The 27,301-nt window shown below is 38.9% G+C and overlaps 1 protein-coding gene across 4 annotated transcripts in view; it reads right to left on the bottom strand.

Annotated features, from left to right (window-relative positions):
* Positions 1–27,301, bottom strand: part of col8a2 (collagen, type VIII, alpha 2) — a 157,892-nt gene that overhangs the window by 58,646 nt on the left and 71,945 nt on the right. The window contains exon 1 of one of the 4 annotated variants that reach the window (XM_067426243.1): positions 13,540–14,159. The exons of 2 other annotated variants lie outside the window; for them this stretch is intronic. The gene's annotated coding sequence lies outside the window, so the exon portion shown is untranslated. Of the gene's footprint in view, positions 1–13,539; positions 14,160–27,301 lie in introns of those variants that run through there. One more of the 4 variants, XM_067426246.1, reaches the window with a different exon arrangement.

Genomic DNA, 27,301 nt, shown 5'->3' with positions numbered 1-27,301 from the left:
TCAGTAACATCTATTCATGTTTTTGAACAATTCAAAAAAGAAGAAGCTTGTCTTACTTAGTATCTTTGTCTCGTTTCTAGTCCAAACATCTAAAAATGAGAAGTATTTATTAGACAAGTAAAAGTTATTGTCTTGTTTTGGGGGGAAAATAACTCAAAATGAAGAGAGTTTTTGCTTAAAATAAGCAAAATAATCTGCCAGTGGGGTAAGAAAAATAATCTTAAAACAAGATTATTTTTCTTACCCCACGGGCAGATTATTTTGCTTATTTTACGCAAAAACTCTCTTCATTTTGAATAATTTCCCCCCCAAAACAAGACAATATATTTTTATTTCTAGTAAATGTTTCTTAATGTAATTATTTTTTAGAAGTTTTAGTAGAAAAAAGACAAAATATTAAGTAAGAAAAGCATTTTTTTTGCAGTGAAAGGAGTCTCAGCAAGAATACATTCATTTGTTTAAAAATACAGTAAAAACAAATAACATTGTGAAATATTGCAACATAACAATTTACTATAAAACTAAATTATTCATTTATTTCCAGGATCCATTAATCCAGCCACACGATCCTCCAGAAATCATACTAATATGCTGATTTGCTGCTCAAGAGACATGTCTTATTATTATGAATGTTGAAAACATTTATTTGAAATACTCATTTGTAACAAAACTGTCTTTTTATTGTCACTTTGGATCAATTTAATGCATCACTGCTGAACAACAGTATTCATTTCTTTTTACGCAGTGCCGACAGATGGCAACAGACACTTCGCCGGGTTTTTCCGGATCAGTGTGTTAGCCCTGTCGTCTGGTGGAGCTTGTTTTCGCCAAATGAACATGTTGAGTCGGATTTAGAATGTCGGAGAAGTGACGTGCTGTAATCTGGTGACTGTCGGCGTTGGTCTGCATCTGTCAGGTCAGTGTGAATTGGCCTTAAGAGATTTATGCCACCAGACAGTGTAAGTTATTTAATTTAAAAGATTACAAAATAAGCTTTGTCAACTACCTACATTGGAAGGCACAACCTCAACAATCACCATGACAGAACCACAAATCATTCCTAGAATCACGAGGACCCCGTAGAAGCGGGATGGCGACGAGTATGAGAACTTAGTAATATATTTCTGGAACAAACATATTTAAGAGTGCAACGGTATCTGGTGTCTGTACTGCTCCCAATTCCCCAAATAAGTCGTTGGAGGAAAAAACTGGGAACACATGTAAAGAAATATTATCTAAGACTTAAGCTGGAGTAAATAAGCTCTAAAGCCCTATTCCCATCTCTGCTCTTGCAGACCATTCATCAACCCTTCCCATAATGTGAGAAAAGAGGGTAGAAAATCTTGGCCTGGGAGGACAAAGACAAAGTTATAACTGGAGTTTTATTTAAAGGATTTGACCCAGAGAGGAACTGGCCCTGTTCTGCTTCTTTCCTCCAGTCTTGGAGTCCCTCATCAGTTTGGCTCCCAGAATCTGAACAAGAGACTAATGAAAAAGCCGGTCAAATCAACCAGCTTCCAATTAAAAGAAATCAAGTCCCTCTGAACCTCAAAGCCCATCATCTGACTTCCCATTAAGATTCAGTTGGGTTCAGTTGTGCAGGTAGGCCTAAACTAAACAAGGCTTTAAGTGCCTCCAGCTGGATTGAGCTCTTATTTTGATATTCTGTCAATGGCTTCAAGGTTTTCTACAGTTTCCTTGGAAAAGCACTACACAATTTAGAAACATCCTGCACACAAATAAAGATGATATTCTTCAAAACACAATGCAAAGATCCGCTATTCTGGCTGATGAGTTTAAACACAGATAACCAAAGAAACACTAAACGTCTAGTCTCTGGGATTCTTTCTTCCTTCCTTGTGTGCAAGCAATATTTTGAGAATATTTGACCAAAGACATTTTTGTTCTCAGTGTGCCAAACCATGGGCCACTAACTATGTTTCCATCCAAAGTTGCACTTCCACTAGTTTTCCCAATTGGAATCGGCACTTCCAGTCAGGGAAGCTGTGGCTGTTTTATCCTACATAATAAATGACTCAGAGAAATGATGAAACGCAATAAACTCTGCTGGTGTTTGGGAACCAAATCATGTAGGACACTTCTAAAGGAATTAAAGCACATTATTCTGAAGACAGACTTTGGCTCAGGCATTTCAGAAGTATAATACCAAAATATGAGATGATGTGCAATTAGTCGGCTGGTTAGTTATCCAATCACATCCACTGTTGAGGCAAAGTCAAACGTGAGTTTTTGATGCGCATTGAGGTATTTATTCTGTAAATGTCTTTCCATTGTAGTTTATGTGCATGTCTTATGACATAGGTGGATGGAAACAGCTGCTGTCTCATCATAGACATCAAATATACTGTAGTAAATAGTACAAAAAAGGAAGTAAGAGTTAAGATTAGATATAAAACTAAAGAAATAGTCAAATAATGGCTCCAATCTTCCTCATTCAGACTCATCATCATGATCAGGGTTTTATTCAAATACATTTAGGGTCCAGCAGAACCATGCCAATCAATAGCTTGCTATCTACATTATGCACAAACACTGAACAACTTGCTGTTTTCCAAACAAAAATGTGTAACAAATCACAGACAAAGGTCTATTTTTTTAATTGCAACAGATTTGCAATTTATATTTCAAAATCGAATGCACTCCTTTGATAGTAAACTGATTTTCTAGCAGTCATTAGCATGCGTATCCAGCATCCAGTCTTCAGTGTCACATGAGATCATTCTAATATGCTGATTTGCTGATCAAGAAAAAACCCCAAAATGTATTATTTTCAATGTTGAAAACAGTTCCTATTTTTGTGGAAACTGTGATACATTTTTCAGGATTCAACATAGCAGCATTTTTTTCCAAAAATTTTTTTTCCTGAAACTATAAAAAAATCTTTTGATCAATTCAACGTATTCTTGCTGAATAAAATCTTCAATTTCTTTAAATCTTACTGACCCCAAACTTTTGAATGGTAGCGTATGTTGGCTTACGAATGTTGTGAAAATAGGCCCATAAAAATATATTTCTTCTATTTACAATGTTGTTTGCATAATTGACATTTGCAACTAATATTTAGCAGTGGTGTGAAAAGGCCTTACTGTCTCTCTCAGTGGGATCAGCCTGTCTGAAAGCATGATGCTGATAAGGCAGCTTGAGATTGTGATCCTGGAGACGTTTGCTGGGTCTGAATGACAGAGAGGCTGCTGAAAGAGCTGATACTGTGCAAAAGGAAAAATAATAACAGTCGCTTGCCAAGCTTCCCCATTTCCATCTACTGCCAACGGAACGGAAAATCTCGTCCACGTCCAGTGCATTTTCGAGAGCCAGGGGAGAGCAAATGAGGGAATGCCGTCAAGAAGGGAATGTGAAAATGAAAGACTAGGAAGACAAGATAGATAGATAGAAAGATAGATAGGAAATTTATTGATCCCTGAAGGGAAATTTAGTAAAACAGCAAGATTACTAGAAAGCCAAAAGTATGACTTAAGTAACACAGGTTGAGGGGAGAGATGTTTTGACTCAGCGTTGAAACTAAACGTTCAAACAACTCATGCACTGCAAAACACTTTCTCAATCTGTATATTTATCTTGTATAATAACAATACCTGGAACTCATGTTGTTTTTACTCAAGATTAAATCTGTTAAAAATGGCAACAAAATATGTGTGTATGTATAATCACATCACAAATTAATCGAACATCAAATTTGGCTGAAGAATTACTTCCAAAAAATCACCTAAAGTCATTGCGTTAAATGAGAAAAGCATCAAACAGACATTACAAAAATCAGCTGTAAAAAATTATATTTGATTTGATTTCCTGTCATTATCATTTCCTGTTTTTAACATTTATTACACATACCCGTTTAGGCTTCAACTGTCATGAGAGTGAGTAAATGATAACAGAATGTTCATTTTTGGTGAACTATAACTTAATGTGTTTTTATTAATATGTAAAAAGTATGAAATGATAGCATAATCAAAATAAGAAGAAGATGATCAGTAGGTGGAGATAAATGTCTAAACAAGTAAGGGCCCTAGCATACACTTGGCCCGATGTTTAAATAGCAAACTCGCGGCCAATCCGGCCATCTGTTCGGCCATGGGTGTGCTGGTCTGAAAACGAGGTGTGCTTAGGCGAATTGTTTGCACGTTGCTATTTTGAGGCAACTGAAAATGAAGCAGTATTTTCTGTGTTATTTGTTAGTAATATGCGCCTATTGGTGGGTGCACAACGTGCGTACAGTCTGCTTATTACACACACAGGGACATGCAGCAGCACTCAAACCTTTTAAATATTAAAAATAAAAGGATTCCTCTCTGGAGAAGTGTTCAGTCTTTCCACTCGCTATTTCTGCCATGTAAATAGCAATTTCGCCATGGTGCAACCACAACTGGCTTTTGAAGGAAATGGGAGATGAGACTCCAAAACACTCCCATGACTCATTAAGAGACTAGGGCCCTGTCCCAAATGGCACCCTAAACCCTCACGGTCTTCCTCTGAGTCCGCACTTTCACGACGTAATGCTGCTTTGACTGCTGGGTAGAAGTCCTCTAGCTAGCAAACTTGCGGGCTCAGCTGAAGTGCACAATGAGGGTGTAAAGCAGCTGCAAAGGGGGCGCTCACGAGCACCCTTCTTTAAGCTTAAATGACGTATGGGACACCCTACGGTCTTGTGGACCAAATGGACACATGCACGCAATGGCCATTGTATGTTCACAAGACCGAAAGTGCACATGAAGTGTGCCATTTGGGACAGGGCCTAGGTACAAATCTTTTGGACCATGCGCCTGGTGCGCAGGCTGTTTTTTTCCGTCGCTAAACTAGCAAAACTGGATTCGGACACGGCCTAAGTGCACCTGTAGCACGCGCTTCAGACCATGACCGTTTCTCAAAACCAAGTACGCTAACCCCAGAATTGTGTCCTTGGTAGTTCAGACTTGCCAAGTTCGACTCCAGAGAACAAACTCCAGAGGATGGGAGGACACAAGTCCGGTAATTCTGCAAATGGAAAAGCAGCGTTCTCGATAGCGTCACTCAACTTGCTCTCACCTTGATTGGCTACAATGGTAAAGTTAAATAGCCTAAAAATATAAAGTTACTAAACTTCACTTTGCCTTCAGCCAAAACGATTTGCAAGGAAACAAATAATATATACATGAGACCAAAGATCGCCCGTTAGATCTACACAAAAAAAATTATTAACAGACATCAACGCAAACGTCAGAAGGACTAGCCGAGGAAAGGTTGCTCTCGACGGGGTTAATGAGCGCTGAGCATCTGGTGATTCCTTGGATCTCACAACTCCGAAAACGGCAGATAAAATGTTCAAATAGGTGCTTTCTTTATAAATAAACCACACATTTGAGCTTTAAACAAGTACATTCTCTACTGAAAAAGTCTTACAACTACATTTTGTGACACAATAACAGTAGTATTATTAAATTGCATGGGTTTTCTCATCCGCTACTGATGTTTGTTAAAGGGGTACTTCAGCGCTGGGAAGATGAATCTGTATTTAAACTGGGTCATCAGTGTAGAAGAAATGTGAAATTATTTTTTAATTTGGTGCCTTCTAGCCTGAGAAAAGTAAGAAAATGTATTTTTGTCTCATGGGGATGAAAGACTACAATTCCCAGAATGCTTCGCTGCCCTGTGAGGCCATTCCCAAAGCCACCTACTGGATTACTGTGACTGAGTTAGAGAAGACACTACAATTAAAAACTGAACGTGTCTGTTCAATATAATGAGTGAGTCACCGCGCGAGTATCACAGCACTGAGCACTAACTGCAGGAGTCAGATAAATGAGCTGAGCTCTCGTGATGAAGCTGAGGAAATCACGACTACACTCGCGGCATACATTCACAACGCGAGTTCAGTTCATGCCTTTGCAAGCTTAACTTTCATAGAAATTAATTTGACAAGTTAAGACTTACATTGCTCACCATAGCTCCGTTTAAATGAGTGCCTGTAGCTGCGAGCTGAGCTCTGTGTGATCTCCATTCCCCATGCGCGGGTTCAAAACATGCAGAAATGGCTCCCTCTGCTGGCTGTAGTCTTTAGCCTTTGGCCAAACATTCCTCCTATGATGCAAATATCGTCAATTTGCGTCATAGGAAGAATTTTTCCAGAAATAAAATGCATAAATCTCTTGTTTCAGGGGGATATGAGGGGGGAAAGCACAATCATTTGAATATACTCCAGGGTTTCTACTGATACAAAGCCATATGCTAATCGAGCTAACTCAAGTCACCTCTCGATGCATCCTCTGTAAAAGGGGTGGATCAAGGACGCATCTGGGGATTTGAACTGTCCTTGGCTAGATGTAAACTCAGAATTAACACATGTGCACATGTAACAACGCCTATTTGCTCAGATCCTTTAAATAGGGCCCCAAATCAATGAGTCATTGATTAATAATTTTAAAGCATTATTTTTAACAAATTCATTAAAAAATCACTAATGTGTGTGTGTGTGTGTGTGTGTGTGTGTGTGTGTGTATATATATATATATATGCATAGAGAGAGAGAGAGAGAGAGAGAGAGAGAGAGAGAGAGAGAGAGAGAGAGAGAGAGAGAGAGAGAGAGAGAGAGAGAGAGAGAGAGAGAGAGAGAGATTTAAATACTGATACTTAAATACTGAAAAACGAGAGCATTCACATAGTTGGAAGTGATTTGTGACATTACAAATCAGCCCCGAGTCTAAGCCCAGATCTGTGCCGCATTCGTCAGACTTAAAGTAAAGCTGTTAATTTCCGCAAGCATGTGTTCATTTGTGTCCTATTGAGAATAACAAAACAGACACATCTGTTCAGGGCAGCACACCTTTCCACTCAATCAATCAAACAGTTGACAGCCTTACACCCGAGCGCCCATAGAATAAAGCCATTGGACTACACAGATAACCTCCCCTTTCCTGGATGTGTTTGCACCTCTTTTCCTGTCCAGACCAATTCATGCACAACCCACTGGAATGAAGCCTTATGCAACAGGATGTTTGACTGAGCCACCAGCGGCATTTTTCGCTAAGGTCTAAGATGTTCACCCACTCCCTCCGAAACGCACGCACCCTCATCTAATCGCCGACGCAAAGCACAATGCTGATTGCAGAGGAGGCTTATGCCAAAGCGCTGTTTCCGACAGCTTTGAGGGTAATTCCTCATTTGCTGTTTTTCTTTTGTCCGTTACACCTTAAGTAGAGAACGGGCGGAAGGAACGAAGCCTGCAGCACCCCATCACACAGACTTGAGGAAAAGCACAGTTCCTCAAAGGAATGTACCGCTTGCCTTGTAGCACCATTGAACAGGACTGTTTTCCCCCTCTCTTAGTGAGTGAAAAACATCTAGAAACAAATGGTAATGGTGAGAGATGGGGGCGTGAGTTCCTGGAACGTAACACAGTCAGGCATATGCCTTTCCTGGAGCATGAGTGGTATTCTCCTTCATTTCCTGTTTAAAGTGAACACCAAATAAAAGAGGTATGAAGGTAACCACACGGCTGATGAGAAGCACCTTTCTGCCAGCCCCGATGTGTTCAAAATAGCAGAGTATGACATGTTCATATGCCAAACAAAGCTGAGATAAATTAATTGGTAACACTTTTCAGTACTGTACAATTCCTCAACAGTAGTTAACCAACGCAGTAGTTGATTAGCATCATGAAATAACAATGAGCAACAGCATTTATTAATCTAGATTAATGATAAATATAGACGTACTATTATTCAGTTACATCAAAAAGTATTAAATGTATATAGTGCAAAAAAAATCCACAACATCCAACAATTGTAGGTGTGCAAAAATCATATTCTTAAACGGTTAGTTCGCTCAAAAATGAAAATTAGCCCATGATTTACTCACCCTCAAGTGAGTGGTGTATATGACATTCTTCTTTCAGACGAATACAATCAGAGTTATATTAAAAAATGTCCTGGATCTACCAAGCTTTATAATGGCAGTGAATGGCAGCCCAACATAAGTGCATCAATCCATTATAAACGTCCACATGGCTCCAGGGGTAATAAAGGCCTTCTGAAGGGAATTGGAGGGTTTTTCTAAGAACATAACACAAACATATCTTAGACAAAACCCATCAAATCGATTTTTTTTAACCCTCGGGAGCCTTATGGATTACTTTTATAATGAATGGATGCACTTTATTGGGCTTCAATTTTTAGGCTGTTATTATAATGCTTGGACTAGCCATTTTGTAATGTAACTCTCATTGTATTCATCTGAAAGAAGAATGTCATGATGGCATGAGGGTGATAATGGGGTGGCAGTGGCTCAGTGGTTCATGTAGGTTTTCTACAAACCAGAAGGTTGGTGGTTCAATCCCCGGTTCCACCTGACCAAGTGTCGAGGTGTCCATGAGCAAGACACCTAACCCCAACTGCTCCCGACGAGCTGGATGGCGCCTTACGTGGCTGACATCGCCGTCGGTGTATGAATGGGTGAATGTGAGGCAAAATGTAAAGCGCTTTGGATGGCCATAGGGTCTGTTAAAAGCGCTATATAAATGCAGTCCATAATGGGATAAAAAAGAGAGTAAAAAAAAAAAAAACAAAACAAAATATGTTTTGGTTACCACTGTGCAATATAAAAAGTCATGACACATTGTCTTTTATATTAATTCATCAAAAGTCATACATGAATAAATGAGAATATACATTTTTGATTGAACTATCACTTTAATATTGTTTGCAGTTTCAAGTCGAGTAAATGTAGTTTGTTTCAAATCTATAAAACAAGTCAAACTGACTAATAAAGCTAATCAATATATATTTTTTGTTGCATTATACAGCTCGCAATGTAAAAAAATTATGTAAAAATTAACATTAACCAAGATTATTAAATGCTTTGAAAATGTGTTATTTCATGTTATCTATCACTGTTAACATACAGTCAGTGGCTCATAAACTTAAAGAATGTTGAAGGTACAATAATCTATAAACAAATAAAAATAACCAATAATCTTTTAAATGCTTAACTATTTACATAAAAATAAAAAAGGCCTTTATCATCTAAAAATTACTCACATACACACAACACCAGAGGCAGGCTCACGTTCCCATGTAACAGGGTTTGTGGTTACACAGTCAAGGTCAGAAACTCTGCCCTCTAGTGGCACTGAATTAAAACCCATGTTGATCACTGGTCTTCTTACTAGTCCAGAACAGAGCAATGCTCAGTAGGTCATAGGCAAAAAAAACATTTATAGCACTATAAAAAAAAAGCTAAAGATCTCCATGTGACAGTACATGACAGTTCAATTGCTTTACAAGTTTGACACTCAATCCTGTCCCATGTTATAAACAGATTTGCTTATTCCTTTACCGTTGGTAAGGGGTTCTCTGGCTGCAAATACAAGACATCGTGATAAACCTGAAGTAAAAGTTCAACCTATTGGTGTGTCCAACATTTCCCATATGCTTCTCAGTCTGCATTGGGCCAGGTCCTCTGTCTAGTCTCCCTCACTGATTGAGCATGTGTAATGGATTTCGTATCATATTCCTCTGTTGCATGGTAAAAAAATAAAAACTCAAATGGGAATTGAATCTGCAGTAAGCTATTACATGCTGAATGAAAAGAGACATCCATAATGGTTTGGATACAAGCTTTGCTTCTTTTTATTTCTCAGATATAGCTTCTCCAGGGCACACATTTACATCCACCTTGAGCAATAGGGATCTAAAGCACAGGGAAATATGGTCTTCAACATCTACGATGGACCTTTAATAGCTTATAAACAAGACTGAGTGAGTGAAATTGCCTCAGAATTAACAAGGCAGACGCTTGGACAGGGACAAATGCTTACTGACCAGCACAACCAATGAGTGGGCACCGATTATGAACGGTCCATACATAAAAGCCTCCGTCAGGTCAGTTGGAGTCATGTAATGTAATAAAGAAAGAAATGCATTTTATCAGGCCCAACCTGGCAGAGCCAACTGACATCATAAAATGCAGTCAGCAGAGTTATTAGGGCATCCCAAAGGTGGGCATCCATGGTTACAACATTGCCTCGCCATTATGATTTCACATTGCCAAACTATTTGCCTTTGTGTACTTTGCTGAAGCGGTCAAAATTTGGCTGCTTAGCATGATCACATTAGCCCCTGTGACCTGTCGGTAGATGCCAACTACATATAAAGCATTTTTCTCCAAGCAAAATATAGTAATCAGTACACACACACACGCACGCACGCACGCACGCACGCACGCACGCACGCACGCACGCACGCACGCACGCACACACACACACACACACACACACACACACACACACACACACACACACACACACACACACACACGCTCACACACACGCTCACACACACGTTGGTCTTTGTGGTTTACAGGACCTCTATAGGCGTAATGGTTTTTATACCGTACAAACCGTATTTTCTATCCCCTTACACTGCCCCTGCCCCTAAACCTACCCATCACAGGAGACATTCTGCATTTTTACTTTCTCAAAAAAACATCATTTAGTATGTTTTTAAGGCCATTTGAATTATGAGGACATTTGATATGTCCTCATAAACCACATTTATAGTGTAATACCAGTGTAATACCCATGTAGTTATACAAATTTGTGTCCTCATAAACCACATAAACAGGCTCACACGCACATGTGCGCACACACACACACACAAGTCTGGTTTACTATCTTTGCGGGGACTCTATATAGGCATAATGGTTTTTGTACTGTATATTCTATCCCCTACACTAACACTACCCATCACAGGAAACTTTTTGCATTTTTACAGAAAAAAACAAAACAAAACACACACATTCTGTATGATTTATAAGCTTGTTTCCCCACGGGGACCTCAATTTAGGTCTCCACGTTGACACTAATCCCAATGAGTCTGTATGCATTTCCCACTGGGACATACGTGTGTATATGTGTGTGTGTGTGTGTGTGCACTCATATTCAATTTACTTCATAAAAACAAGAACCATTTCAAAAGTGCTTTTGTTAATACAATGAAAGTCTAAGTTGTCCAGTGCAGTGTTTTAACTGTTGATTAAAACTATTAAAAACATTTTTTATTAATTGCAATAAAGATAAAATAAATAAAATATAACTATTATGTGAAAAACAGAATTAAAAAATAAATTAAATCTAAATATAAGTATTAAAAAACAAAAAGTAATAAAAACAAAAGCACATAAATTAATAAAACTATGTCTAAATGTTAATAAATACGATGTTAGTATATAAATAATACTAAAATAACACTGGTCCTTGGACAAAAACAGCTGAAACATTCTTCTAAGTATATTATTTAGTGTTCCACATAAGAAAGTCAATCATACAGGCTTGGAACGGCATGAAGGTGAGTAAATGACAGAATTTTTGGGAGAGCTTTCCCTTTAAACCATGAAATGCGCTATTCATGATGTCATTTTCAGCCTTCAGGTGATTGCCAGAAAAAGTTCTGTGGTCCCATGAGCAAAAATAGCAGATGTAAAATTGAATGATAAACTGCTAATGCAAACGGATAGCTTTCTGCAGGTATAACAGATCTCCTTCTAACTGAAATGCACATGTCGAGAGAAGGGTCAAAGAGTGAGTGTGTGAGGGAGTGAGGTGTTTGGTAGATTGAAGCTATAGCTGTGATTGCAGTCAGAAAGGTGGGACGCTGTCTGCTGCATCTCCTGATAACAGGACCAGATGAGACGCATCCATCATAAAATCACATCATACTTCACAGCTGGCTTTCCCGTCATCTAACTAACCACAGACAGCATCCCATATAGAAGCTTTGGATCATCTCCAGCCGCAGGAATCAGAAGTGTGTGAGGATGATGGGCCCTCACTCTGTGGAGTGTCTCAGACACTTTTTCTCTAACCTCTTTTTTTTTCCACTCAGGGGTTCAGATCACCTCGGAGGCTTGTGTAATGTGGAAGCGCTAACAGCACTGATGCACAGGTTCGCAGTCAGACCTAAACCGCTTCTCCTCCAGAAAGCCATCATGCTGAGGCGCCAAATGTTTTTAGAAGAGAGCATGTCGTCTTTTCCAGACTGGGTCTGTTTCAGTTCTGTAGAAGCTGGGCCCTGCTACTCAGACGAGAAAAAAGTATTATTGAATACTATTCCCCAGTGCTCTTGGTGAAGAATGTATTATGAAAGCACATTCCCTTCTCTCTCACAGTCCTCTCTCGCTCTCCGTCTGAAATTAAGACTGCAGCATGGAGCTCATGCCATGTGCAGTAGTTGATTATGTGTAGAAAAGCTTAAACATTTCAAAGAAGACATATTATGACATAACATCATATATCACATTTTATATTGTTTAGGTTATTTAAAAAGAGAAATAATGTAAGGCGGGACTAATTTTATCCATAAAAAACAAACAAACAAAAAAACGACTGGATCATAAAAAGTGGGTGTTGCATATAAAAAGCAAAGGCAGGTGGTTGGAGAGGATTAAAAAAAAATCAGAATAATGTCCACCAAGGGATAATTCAAAACAGGACAAGGAATGCATGTCAAGTAATATTAATAAATAATAATAATAGAGCATGGCGCTAGCAACGCCAAGGTCATGGGTTCGAATCCCAGGGAAAGCAAGAACTGACAATAATGTAAAAATGTGTACCTTGAATGCAATGTAAGTCGCTTTGGATAAAAGTGTCTGCCAAATGCGAGAATTAGAATGAAAGTATTATTATTAACAACAACAATAAATTATAATAATCATTATTATTAATAATAAATAGGGTCCATTTTAGTTTCATGTTGACTTTACAAGCACCGATTTAATGTGATTTTAACCTCTGAAGTGGACTATGTCTAACAGGTCAAAACATGCAACACTTTCATATTCATAATAATAATAAAAATAATAAATAAATGACTTTGGTTTCATGTTGACTTCAAACAAGCTGATTTAATGTGACATTTTAACCTCTGAAGTGGACTGTCTAAAGGGTCAAAATGCATCAATTTCTGAAGCTGAAAAGTGGGTAGGTACTTGAGAACACTGTGGGTGGAGATAAAATGTAAGTGAGTGGCATTGGTGCGCAACAGAGTGCAGACCAAACAGTCCCAGGTGTCAGTTAGAGCGAGGCTGCTGCAGTTATATAACTCTCTCCCTCTCCAAACTTCAAAACAGCTGTGTGACCCACCACACTACCTGAACCACACAACATATACAGCCACAAGCACGCACAAACGCACACAACCAGCATCAGCATGAATGCAATTGTAGACACATGGCTCTGTTTAGAAAAATACGCCACATATTTTGCAGAGATTAATGGGGGTAGAGCACTAAAATATTCTGTTAATCTGCCTTGTGTGTAGCAGTGCGCTGAGAATTATGTTGGTCTCATGATTGAGATGTAAACCTCTCTCTCTCTCTCTCTCTCTCTCTCTCTCTCTCTCTCTCTCTCTCTCTCTCTCTCGCATTTGGATTCAATTGCTGTGAAGCAACGGGATATGAAAAACATTTTCAGATATGACATATGCCTGCACCCAGAGGGAAGGAAAATGAAAGATTCAGATATGAACTTACCTCACCCTTCAGTTTCACCTCAGTTTCTCAGGCAGGTAACTTCTCCAGGTCAGGTGGTTTCTTTTCTGCGTTCCTTCTTCAGACAGTCATCTCTGGAGAAATAACTTGAGAAGATGTGATGGGAACCCAGCAGACAGGGAAGTCTCGGGAATGCCTTGGCACTTGGTCGCAGTCAAATAGTGTTTACATGCGAGCAGAGAGGACTAATACAACTCTAGAGAAAGTTCTGGTTCTCAGTGGCAGGTGCCAATGTGGTTCTTGTTCTTACTTCTTCTGTCTCTGGAGAAAATTAAGTCCATGTGCTTGTCGCAGTGAAGGGAAAAAAGTCCTTGTGGTGTTGTCTCCAGACTGGATACAAGTAGATTTCAGACGCACCTTCTGAATCTCTGTGCACTCTCACAGGGTGGAAAGTAGGAGGGAGAGAGAAAGAAAGAGAGAGAGGGAGAGGGAGAATGTGAGAGGCAGGGTGCTCGACTTCACTAGGCAGTGGCTCTCCTGACTCCAGGCAAGAAGAGGACCTCCTTACAGGGCTTTTAACTGGGGGCAAAGCACCTGGAAGCTCCCAGTCTCTTTTCTTGCAAGTATTTTTTTCCAAACAGAGAGAGTGGATTGTTTCTCTGGTACCCTCCATACAAAAGGCAAGTGTCTGCTGCCGGGTAGAATAAGGAAGCAGTATAGAGGATGGGGTGGGGTAGGTGGAGTGAAGGGATGGATTTGCACCCCTCCTCTTTTCCCGGTAACCATTTAAGCCCTTGTTTTCCCACCTCCAACATAAACATCTGCAAACAAATGCTTGCACTCATACAAACAGACAAATCTTTCCCAGAAAGCACCTTTTGGAAAATTCAGGCTGTGCTGGCGCAGTTCGCCCTGCATCGATTTCACCTCGGCGTAAGCATTCTTTCACAAAATGACTCAAATTTGCTGTCCTAAACGTTCCGGCACAAGATTATAGGCATGTATGCGGCAATAAGTACAGTGGAAGTCTGTTTTTGTGTAATCTTGCCAGACTCTCAGCCAATTAAACCAATCAGTTTTATGAGATGAGATTAAATTTCTTGGCTGACTGATCTAGACTGTGAACCACTTAGCAACAGTTCCCAAGTGGAACCTTTCCCGGATGAATTGCTACGATAATATGTACAAATGCTTAATTCAGAATGTGTAAAGCAGCATTTTTAAGGCTGCAATCCGAGATACGCATTAACACAGTTAATGGCCCCTATTACCAGATTTCAATTCTCCTGGAATAAAAATCCCTTAATTATCTTGGATAATTATGTGAAGAGTCAGATTGTGTAAGAACAAGCTGTGTTACAGAATATGTTATCTAGACCTAAATTAACCATCATCGCGGAGCTCTGCTCCTAATCTGATTCCAATAACAATGAGCTCACTCAGTTCCAATTAGCCACTGTGCAACATATACGAACTGTAGATAACACCAACTTTATCATAATATCCAATCATAAAACCCAAGATTAGATTGAGCGCACATTGAAAAATGGGGTATTTGAAGCCTCGGTTAGGGCCCGATATAGCTTTGGATAATGCCAGAGGAGACGAAGCAACAAGTGGGGCATTGTGCTCGGAGGGAGCTGCGGCTAAGACTGGCCACTGGATACCTTCCATCCATGCAGCTCCTGACATGGTTGGATATTAGGTGCATTATCAGATGCTAATCTGAGTTTGTGTGTCTCGTAAGTAATGGAACAGACAATAAAGAGGCACGCGGCTAATTACTGACCTGTTTATTTGCACTACGTACGTTCACATGGTGGGCTTTGAAAGTTGGACCCAAAGGTCAAGAAAACAAATTTGCATTCAGCATTTCATGGGCTTGAACTAGCATGACAAAACCTGATAGTGATGAAGCAAATTATGGGCTAATTTACACCGCACCAAAATAACAGACATATTCTTCAGGTTTTGTTGGATCGGTATGTTACCCCCTTTCGATGTCTGTTGCCAGATGTTCCACAACGCCGCAAACAAATGTCTAAAAATGACGTACTGTAATTTGACGTGTGTCTATCAATGACATCGAAAGAGGTAACATACTAATTCAAATAAAACATGATAAAATGTCTTTCTGCATTGGTCTGTGCAGTGTGAATTAGTCTTAAAATTATAGACGGTTTCATCGAATGCACGAGCGTTGCTACGGTTATGTGCCTGGCCCAAAGTTAACTTCCGGTCTGTGTCTTTATCGGTCTGGCTAGTGGATAGTTTGGCCCACTACTCAGTAGAAATACCTTTTGGACGTACCATTTTTGGATAACATTATACAAATATTAAAAATCAAGCAGAGAGCATATGACAGCAGCGCAAAAACAGTGTGTGTGCGACTCACCAAAAAGCCTTGAATGCTTACTAAATATCCAATCTGACTGCATGTGAGAGCAGCGTCTAATGTCATTTAGACTGCATGTCTAATGTGATTTACATGTTATTTATTTGCTTGTTTTCAGAAATAATCTACTGTAGAGGTAACTTATTCTGGCTGTGTTTACACATTGCATGAAAGGTCCCGTTCTTTGCCTGTTTTCGAAGCTTTGATTATGTTTACAGTGTGCAATATAACAGAGTTCATGTTTCGTGTGTAAAAAAACTGTATTTTTTTTTACACAATTTACTTATTTGTACAGCGCTGTTTCCTCTGTCCTAAAAACGGCCTGATGATTTCCTTGATCTATGAAGTCCCTCCTTCAGAAACACATAACGAGTTCTGATTGGGCCAGCGCTTCCCGTGTTGTGATTGGACAGCAGCTTAGCGCACTTTGCCTGGAAAGGTCCCGCCTCTTACCATAACGGGGAGATGCAAGCGCTGAATGCGCGCTCTTCTCCACGTGGGAGAGCAACGAGACCACGCCGCCTATTTTGCGTGTTCTTGTGGGCGGAGGGTTAGTCAACAAACGGTTCTAGTGACGTCATTACATCCCTGCACTTCCTGCTGTAGTCCAAACCGGATGTCTAATGTGATTTACATGTTATTTATTTGCTTGTTTTCAGAAATAATCTACTGTAGAGGTAACTTATTCTGGCTGTGTTTACACATTGCATGAAAGGTCCCGTTCTTTGCCTGTTTTCGAAGCTTTGATTATGTTTACAGTGTGCAATATAACAGAGTTCATGTTTCGTGTGTAAAAAAACTGTATTTTTTTTTACACAATTTACTTATTTGTACAGCGCTGTTTCCTCTGTCCTAAAAACGGCCTGATGATTTCCTTGATCTATGAAGTCCCTCCTTCAGAAACACATAACGAGTTCTGATTGGGCCAGCGCTTCCCGTGTTGTGATTGGACAGCAGCTTAGCGCACTTTGCCTGGAAAGGTCCCGCCTCTTACCATAACGGGGAGATGCAAGCGCTGAATGCGCGCTCTTCTCCACGTGGGAGAGCAACGAGACCACGCCGCCTATTTTGCGTGTTCTTGTGGGCGGAGGGTTAGTCAACAAACGGTTCTAGTGACGTCATTACATCCCTGCACTTCCTGCTGTAGTCCAAACCGGCCGTTCGCTGTAGGCTTTGAAAGGGAACTTCTGTTAAATAAAATATCTCGCTTGGCATTGAACTTTGAGCTTTATAATTTTACAGGTATTATTTATGCTCTAACAGCAACATAAAGGGGGTCGCACACCGGACGCGGAGCTCGGCGGCGCGCCACGTCTTTAAAATTCGAACACATTGTTTTCAATGAGTGTACGCACACCGGTGGCGGCATTCGGCGCCTGTCCGCGGCAACTCAGGAAGTTGTTCTAAATCCTGCCGCGCCACAGAGCGCCATTTCAAGGCTTTATATTAAAAGTATATTATCGTTAAGGTATACTGATTTCAACCTTTACTACAAGACACATTTGTTTTACATTCTGAGTTCAACAGCTTGAATAAAGTCTAAACATATTTTGGGGAAATGTATAATAAACGTAGCCTTTTAAAATGTGCGCGTCTGGTGTGCGATACCTGAGACGCTGCGCGGCGTGCCGCCGAGCGCAGCCGAGCTCCGCGTCCGGTGTGCGACCCCCTTTACACACTAACTAAAGTTTGAAAGATGGAATCGCGAAGAACGGGACCTTTAAAATGTGATCGAGATCCTGTCATGTAGATCGACTCATCAGTCGATCAGGACACAGCTCGTTTACATCTGATCACGTCAAGTGCTCGCCATCTGGATAACTGATCGGATTTATGTTTACTGCAAAATATTTAAATTAGGTATGTAATAGGCCTTTATCATGGAGTGTAAAACAACTTTCGCTTTAACCCGCTATTAATGGCAGAGCACAGAGCACGGGATTTTGGTGATCCATTCATATACAATTAATCTCAGGGTACTTTATCTACAAGTTTAAGTTACCCAACATTAATATTATTTTATGAAATAAAGAAACGTGTTAATCCGACCCACTGCATTAATTAAAAGGCGAGCGCGCACGCATTTATATAGGCTACTGTGCAGAAAACGGCTTTACACGGTCCTCAAAGGGTTAGTTCACACAAAAATTATAATTCTGTCATTAATTACTCACCCTCATGTCATTCCCAACCCGTAAGACCTTTGTTCATCTTCTGAATGTAATTTTAGGATATTCACGGGTTGTGATTGACATAAGGTTGAGTAATTAATGACAGGATTTAAAGTTTTGGGTGAACTATGCTTTAAGGGGGGCGTTTTCCCTGCTCTATATTGAAGACAGAAATGGGAGATTATTTGTAATAAACATGCTGAAACAACAAAAACATATGAATTAGGATAATATTGTACAATTAGAATTAAAGGTGATAACGCATAAGAAAGATAGCGCAGCCTCTGTTGTTATTGACGGCCACTGGAAGTTACGTTTGGGCCACAAAAGCGCGCATGCACAGTAACGTTTGTTTATGTTGCTGCCGTTGAAACCGTCTATAGAAAAAAGGATATACACTAAAAATATTTTAAGTACAATCAACTTGCATGTTTAAGTAATTTCAACTTAAATTATGTTAAACTGACTTAAAATTGTTATATATTGTTTTAAAAAAATTGCTTAACTTATTTATAATGTAAAACAAATGTTGTGATAACTTCTTGATCATCTCATTTTTTACAGTGTACACACCATTTCTCATTTAAATGAACATTTCAGGTTCAGTAAAAGTTAGGATAAATTGACAGCATTTTATAAAATGATAAGCTTCACATATCAACATTATAGCAATAATGCTGTCAATTGATCTTAACTTGTATTGAATCCAAATATTCCATCAAGAGGTCTAGGGCTTTCGTGTGAATTCAAACGTTTAGAGCTGGATAAACATAACCTATTGTGTTCTTGTTGTTGGCTACCTCTGAGTATGCTTGATTAAAAGGAGTGGGGCGAGACTAAGCTCTTAGTTTTCATGACCAGGTGAACTGTTTCCTATGAGGACAAGCATATTTTTGTAATGATCGCCCTCCTCAGTGGGTTGGGGTCTTTGAAGACCATCATTAGCTACAAACTTTAATAGAAATGAGTTTTCGTGTTCTTTGCCGGTTTGTTTGATCTATCCAAGCAATTTTCTCAATGAGAGTCACTCAAAGATTATCAGATATTGAAATAAGTATGAATAGTGCTTTGCAAAGAGTAACCAGACCTCGGTTTTTCTCCTAAATTTAGTAATCTCACTAATCTTAGCTGCTGATCATGCCAGTAAACAGATGTAAATAGTCAAGGATCCTTCAATGAACCACTTCAAGTCTTGATATCCATCACTTCAATGTCTTGCTATGGCTAATGGAGGATCTAAGTACTCAGTCACTGTTAAAGGGACAGTTAAGCTAAAATAAAAATTCCCCATACATTGAAAGTCATTGAAATCCAAAACACCATTGCCATCTGATCTTTATTATATGGACTGTGTTGGCAAAAATACTGGTACTTTGAAACACACCTGTAAGACCTCCGTTCATCTTCGGAACACAGTTTAAGGTATTTTATATTTAGTCCTAGACTTTACTGTCCATGTCCAGAAAGGGAATAAAAACATCATCAAAGTAGTCCATATGTGACATCAGTTAGTTCATTAGAATCTCTTGAAGCATCGAAAATACATTTTGGTCCAAAAATAACAAAAACTACGACTTTATTCAGCATTGGCTTCTTTTCCATGTTTGTTTTCAAACCTCAAATAAAGATTAAAATGGTCATGAATCAGCGTATTGATTCATGATTCGGATCGCCAATATCACGTGATTTCAGCAGTTTGACGGGTGATCCGAATTATTGAACGATTCACTGATTCATGACTGTTTTCATCTTTATTTGAGGTTTGAAAACAAACGTGGAAAAGAAGCCAATGCTGAATAAAGTCGTAGTTTTTGTTATTTTTGGACCAAAATGTATTTTCGATGCTTCAAGAGATTCTAATGAACTAACTGATGTCACATGTGGACTACTTTGATGATGTTTTTATTCCTTTTCTGGACATGGACGGTAAAGTGTGCATTAACTTGCATACGTTCTCGGACTAAATATAAAATACCTTAAACTGTGTTCCGAAGATGAACGGAGGTCTTACGGGTGTGGAACGACATTAGGGGGAGGAGTTAATGACATAAATTTAATTTTTGGGTGAACTAACCCTTTAAGTCACGGCTTCTCTGGGCTCATGGTGTTTCAGAGACAATTATTTTAATGAGTCATAAAAAAACAATTACTGTCTGGCCAGCTAAAACTTTGGTGGGAGTATAAATGTTAGGATCATGTCTTGGCAGTATCACAGCACACTGCGAGTGTATATTAGCACCTTTTGTTGTTCGCTTTTGGGACCAGGGATCTGTGATGCATGGCATCAGACTTAACAAGTGGATAGTCCCTTTAAAACAGCGGTTCTCAACCAAAGGGGCTCACTAGAGGGCATCAAAAATTCCAGGGGCTTAAGACAAACCAAGCATTACAATAAGCCAAAACAACTAAAAGTCTTAATTTCTTATTTTACCTCTTTTCCAGCGTTTTAAAAAAAAAATGTTGCCAGCCATTACCAGCATTTTCTATTATTTTCACAGAAATTTCATGACCCCATAATATATTGCTGTATGAATATCTGAGCATTCAATATATCAAAAGAAAGAGCAAACTCCCTGCTTTAAAACACAAAAAAGTTTTATTCTAGCTTCATGCATTCTTTTTTATCAACACTTGAATATGGGTACGTTATATATATATAAAAAAAGCCAAATTTTAAGCAAAAAGCTGACAAAATCACGTTTTTTTTCCGAAGACTACATCTGGAAAGGATTCAGAACAATGATCAAAACATAGATGGAGTAGATAGAGTCCATCAACACTCTTAAGGTGTACCCCAACACTCAGTCCTATACCTCGTCCTGGGTCAACATTTTCAATACATTAAAGGGGTTGTTAAATTGAGCTTTTGATATTTGTATATATATATGTAGGCTAATATATATATATATATATATATATATATATATATATATATATATATATATATATATATATATATATATATATATATATATATATATATATATATATATATATATATATATATATATGGTCATGGTGATATAAGATTATCCTGTACATTTCAGAGCTGAAATCTTCTTTGTTAGTCAAAGAAAACCTTTTGTAGACACCAGGCCCGGAAAACGATCGTGTTCGCATCTTGACGTCATCTAGTGGTGAAATACCGCCTCTGCAGAATAATAAGCACGTGTAATTCAGTAGCCCCGCCCACCGACTCATGGGATCGCTAGCCAGCAGCAATAAACACGTTGAAGAATATAGCAAGATATTGTGGAAGAACACAGTCGCTGCATTAGCTTTCTTTGGATCCTAATATTAGGAATGTGTGATACTACATTTATTTTTAATGAAGTTCCAGCTCACATGGGGAAGAATGTTTGTGTGTTCGCTTCATTTCACTGTGGAATCGTTTGTAAACAAGTCTCAAGTGTTGGATTTGCAGACAGAATGTTGTGACTTCTATATTGGATCCGACAGGAATGGTCCAGGAGTAAAACGCCTTTTTACATGTAGGCTTATAGTAGTGCCGGGGCTGTGTTTTCCAGGCTATCAAAACGTACGCCCGTCCGAAGAAATAATATTTTTTGGATCTGGGCACGTACACGTGTGTGTTCACGCTTATATCCACAGATCGTGCGGGCCATGTAATACAGAAATAATATTCCAATCAATTGCGGGTGGATGAGAAATGAATCATTGTGTTTGTTAGATAAAGACGTTTACAAGTCCTGTGAGAGAATCGTGGTTGCCGCTTTCAAATCAATCCCTCCCTCATGTGAACTGAGATGAGAAGGGGAGATGAAGCTCATTAAATGATTAAAATCTTCTCCAATCCTAGCCGTGGGCATTTACTTTCAAGTCTCCAATGCAACACGCCCATCAAAACCCAGCATTTTGGAGAGAGCCTCAAAACCAGTGTAGAAAATGGCCTATTACTTAGTTATGATGTTTTTGGATGTAAAAACCACACACACTTCTTTAGTTGACCTCAGACAACAGTATAAAACAATAAAAAAGCAAGTTCATGACACCTTTAAGCAATTTTGATTTATATGCTGTTTAATGTTGAAGATCACATTATTTTACAATGACGATATGGATTGTTTCTGCAACTTCTTTTCATGTGCTTTGGAGATTCAGTACTCTTTCAGAAGATGTGTCAAAGCACCCATTACTGTATAAAAGGGAAAACACATAAACCCAGAAATTAAAAAAAATCTCACAAATAACGAAAAATCCCATATTTGGTGGGGAAAGAGTTAATTTATCCCATTTTTTTTCTTTGAAAAACCAAGATTGCCACTGTCTTGGAAAAGCCTCTGTATGATTGATTATAATTATATATTGATAATGAGGATTCCTAAAAGAGTAATTTCTAGACCTGGAAAAGCCATATAAATTAACCCTAACTCGATGGACATCCAATATATTTTTCTCGCTAAACTGAGTTAAAAAATAAACAAACAAACAAACAAACAAACAAACAGACAGACAGACAGACAGACAGACAGACAGACAGACAGACAGACAGACAGACAGACAGACAGACAGACAGATGATAGATAGATAGACAGACAGATAGATAGATAGATAGATAGATAGATAGATAGATAGATAGATAGATAGATAGATAGATAGATAGATAGATAGATAGATAGATAGATAAATAAAAATCTAATCTATCTAATAAATCACAAACACAAAGTGGAACACTTTAAAAGAAATACAAATTTGTGTAAGAAAGACACTTTCAACAACTTAAAGGAAAGCATATCCTATTTTGAGGATCCTGAATCAACAACTGTCATAATATGGGTTCATTAATCATACGACGTCAACAAATGTGAAATCGGAAATTTTTACTTGACTGCTCTTACAGTCGTCACAGAATTTACAGAGGAATGGATGAGTTTTCCGTGCGTCTTCTTGTGATGTCATCAATAGTGTCCTGTGTGCGGTTTTGAGTTGCAGGCTGTCATTCACACCCAGGTGTCAGGGTGCTTTTTTTTAAAAACATTTTAGTGAAGTGACTTAGGGAGTAGGAGAAGGAAGGCCTGCCACTGAAGCTCATTCACAAACCAGCTGACCTCACCACCTCCACCCTGCCTTTACAAGGTGAAATTGACCCATGGAAACACTCCTGGTAATAAGAGTTTCCCAGTCTTTCACCCTGTTATGTTCCATGAGCGAAGTATATAAAAATAAACAGCCATCACAAATCTGAATGCCACGGCATTCCATCAGAAAAGCTGTTTTGCTTTACACGACTGCCTAGAGCTAAAAGTAAGCTGTGACACCTGTGACGGTTGACACCCCACCCAAGGCTCCAGTTTTCTGAGTCAGAGCTCATGTGTGGGCCTGTGTGTGTTTTACTGAAGGACCCACTGTGTCCTTGTATGTTAATATGTTTTGGGTGGAACCTAAGCACTTTCACAGCCCATTACCTCTCAGCAGAGCTATTAGGAACGAGGAACCAGAGGAAAAGGCCACCACGCCACTAGAGGCACTAGTCAACCACTGAACAGTCATTTCACTAGTTCACACTTACATCAAATTAAATAGAGTAAAGATTATGCGTATTTGGTGTGCTGTCCGGGGGGAGGGCTCGGAATTTGGCCCGAACCCAGAGAACCCCGAACACGGAGTGTATTATAGATTGTGTTGACATCTAATAAGAGTTTGTTAGAATCAAGTGAGGAGATGGGGTGGTGGAGGGATGCTAAAATGAAAATGGTCAATGAAAGAAGGTAAATCTGCTGTATATATACACACCTCTTATCGTTGATTAGCTTGATGTGCTCCACTTGTGTTAAATTAGGTTTAATTATCTGCACGTGCTCCTCCCGAAATTTTGTCAATAAAAACTTCACTTAAATGTATTCAAATTAAGGTTGTTTTGAGGGCTTAAGAACGTAACAATAAGATACTAAAGATGATATACATTAGGACCAAGCCAAAGATCATTTGTCAAACTGAAAACTCAACATCAAAAACATGCAAAACCACTAGCCTCAAAATGTAGAAGCACCGTAGTGGCAGCAAATCTAATTTGCAGCGAGTGTCGTCTAGCAACTCTCTATAGACTTGCGAACTGGAAAAACCAAACTCTGGTCAGGCCAATCACATCGTGTATTGAGTTGGTAGGGAGGGCTTAACATAATGATGGCAGAGTTGTAAACAAAGAAGCTGGAGAACGGCAGTTTTTCGAATTGGCTTTGGCTGCAACTCTCGAAGAATTGGAGTTAAGCTTTTCTTTGAGAAAAGTAAGGCACTGAAAATTTGTTCGAAGTTTTGCCGACCGGATATGGCTGAAGTTTAATTCATTAACTAACTCCGCTTCACATTGCTCTGGTTGGTTGTAGTGCTATCCGATTGCGTGCAGAGGGAATTTGAAAGACTAGAGTTTAGGTGCAAGATTTGAAAAAGCTCTATCCCCCATAGATTTTAGGCGAGTTACAGGAACAGATAAAAAAGCAGCATTATACTAGACTTTCGTGTTTCGGGATTTGGGACAGTTGACAAAATTGTCACTTGCACAATCAGGCCAATGCTGCATTACCACTAAATTTTATAATTTGCACAACTTTTTAAGTCTCACCAATTTTCAAGCGATTTTAAACTATTCAGTACACGCACGCTCACTGAGAGAGGTTTTCTCTGAGTATATACAAGAAGCCTCATCACAAACAGCTTGCAAGTAACTTTTTTTTTTTTTGCAGATTATAGCACTTTAAAATGTATGTAAAAGTTCCGGTATTGGTGAGTATCCTCATTAACACAGTCGGTTATGTCTTAAATAAACATATACAGTTGAGAAACAAAACACGTCATTTGACTGTATAATGAAAACAGTTTAAAAGGTTAGTTCACCCAAAAATTAAAATTATTTCATTAATTACTCACCCTCATGTCGTCGGACACCCGTAACACCTTCGTTCATCTTCTGAACACAAATGAAGATATTTTTGTTGAAAGCTGATGGCTGAGAAAGGCTTTCAGAAAGGCCTCCATTGGCATTCAGTACATTCTCACTCACAAGACCCATAAAGGCACTAAAGACGTCGATACAGAATCCATCTCACTACAGTGGCTGTACGATAATTTTACAATGCAACGGAAATAGTATTGTGCGCACAAAAATCAAAATAAGTTATTCACGTGAACTTGACGCATGCGCAAGAATACAACACAGCTCCACCGTTCGAATACATGACCCGGAAGAGGAGGAGCGCCGCTATCGCGTGAGTTCCAGGTGAGTTCACATCAGAGACCTACAAGGAAGACAACTTGGCGGATAAAGTCATTATTTAGATTTTTTTGCGCACAAAAACTATTCTCGTCGCTTGGTAAAATTATTGTACAGCCACTGTAGCGAGACGGACTTTGTAACGACAGCTTTAGTGCCTTTTATGGGTCTTGTGAGTGGGTCAGTGGAAATGTACTGAATGCCAATGGAGGCCTTTCTGAAGCCTTTCTCAGCCATCAGCTTTCAACAAAAATATCTTCATTTGTGTTCCGAAGATGAACGAAGGTGTTGCGGGTGTCCAATGACATGAGGGTGAGCAATTAATGAAATAATTTTAATTTTTGGGGGAACTAACCCTTTAATGAATCCGTTCACTACCTCTTAAAGTGACAGCAACATAATATATGGCTGTCATTAATGTTGATAAAATGACAAAAGAGCTTTAATTAACACTAACAATTAATTTCCTATGTATTTAATATATATAGACTAAAAGACACTAAGGACATTTATAATATTACAAAATGTTCCTATTTCAAACTAATTTTTATCTTTGAATTTTCTATTTTTCAAAGAATCCTTAAAAAATGTGAAGTGGTTTCCACAAAAATTAAGCAGCACAACAGTTTTCAACAATGATAATGAGAAGAAATGTTTCTTGAGCAGCAAATGAGCATATTAGAATGATTTCTGAAGAATCATGTGAACCTCAAGACTGCAGTAATGATGCTGAAAATTCAGCTTCGCCATCACAGGAAAATATCGAAAACAGTTATTTTAAATTGTGAAATCCCAATATTACTGTTTTACTAATATTACTGTTTTCACAACAAGGCCCTGGTACTTGGCTTAGTTTCAATGTGACATATTATTTGGGTGATGAAGCCCAACCTTTGTCTCTTGTAACCTTAAAGTGGAATGCCTGGCATCTGGGAGCTGGTGGTATTGGTAGATGTGGATACAGCGGGGCTTGGGGGGGAGGGGGATAAACACTGAAACTGATATAAAGTTCTCAGAGAAATTCCTTTATGTATAGTTGCCAGGGTTCAGGCTGGCACAGGAGAAGAGAAGAGTGATGCTCTGCCTGACCCATCTTGTACCTCAGTCATGTTTCCTCAAGGTAATTATTTTACATTGATAAAAGGAGCACTAAAGAGGTGGAGAGATATGGAGGACAGAAGGGACACTGTCTTTTCTCTCTGGGTTAGAAGTGCACGATATAGATTAGAAGAGCGGGCAGGTAAACTTCACTTCTGGCTGGATGAGAAAGAGGAAACAAGCACTATGGCTAGATGACAGGAACCATTAGGGAATTCCTAACAAGGGAGGAGAAAAAGGAGGGAGTTTACATCACTACCGATTGCACTAAAAGCCTACTTTCAGCAAGTCTGATATACTTAAAGAACAAATAGTACTTTGTTGCTGTTTTTAAGGCCAGCTATTTTGTAGTTGATCTTAAACTGAAAACATCCAAATGAGCATTCAGACAACAAAAGGGACACTCGACATGACCATAAGTTGGACTGATAAGCTGAACTGAAATTTTGGGGTTATTTCCACTTCATGCATTTTTGCTGATCAGATAGCCGTTCACATGTGAAGTCCTCCAAGACGCACCAAATATCATATGAGTCCTAAATCACTTAAAGTTAATCTTTTAAAACACCAATAATTTAACAAGACTTTAAACTGTTTTTAAGAACGTTAATAACCAGACAGTTTTGGTTACCATTGACTTTCATTGTACGGAGGGGAAAAAACACTGAGACATGTCTCAAAATATCTTCTTTTATGTTCCACAGAAGGTAATTATCAGTAATTATTATGCGGTTCACGGGTAAGTGAACAGAGTAAAATGTTAATTAGTGGAGAATGACTAAACTTTTTATAATCTCTAAAATAAAATAACAACAACAGCAATAAAAATAATTGCTTACAACACAGAAAGTGACTGACAGGCAGAGGCAGACACGCATGCACTCACATGCAGACACGCACACAAACTGTAAA

Source organism: Pseudorasbora parva, chromosome 19, assembly GCF_024679245.1.
Source record: "Pseudorasbora parva isolate DD20220531a chromosome 19, ASM2467924v1, whole genome shotgun sequence".
Classification (NCBI taxonomy): domain Eukaryota; kingdom Metazoa; phylum Chordata; class Actinopteri; order Cypriniformes; family Gobionidae; genus Pseudorasbora; species Pseudorasbora parva.
Note: the sequence above shows the minus strand (reverse complement) of the source record. Positions and strands in the feature narration are given on the sequence as shown.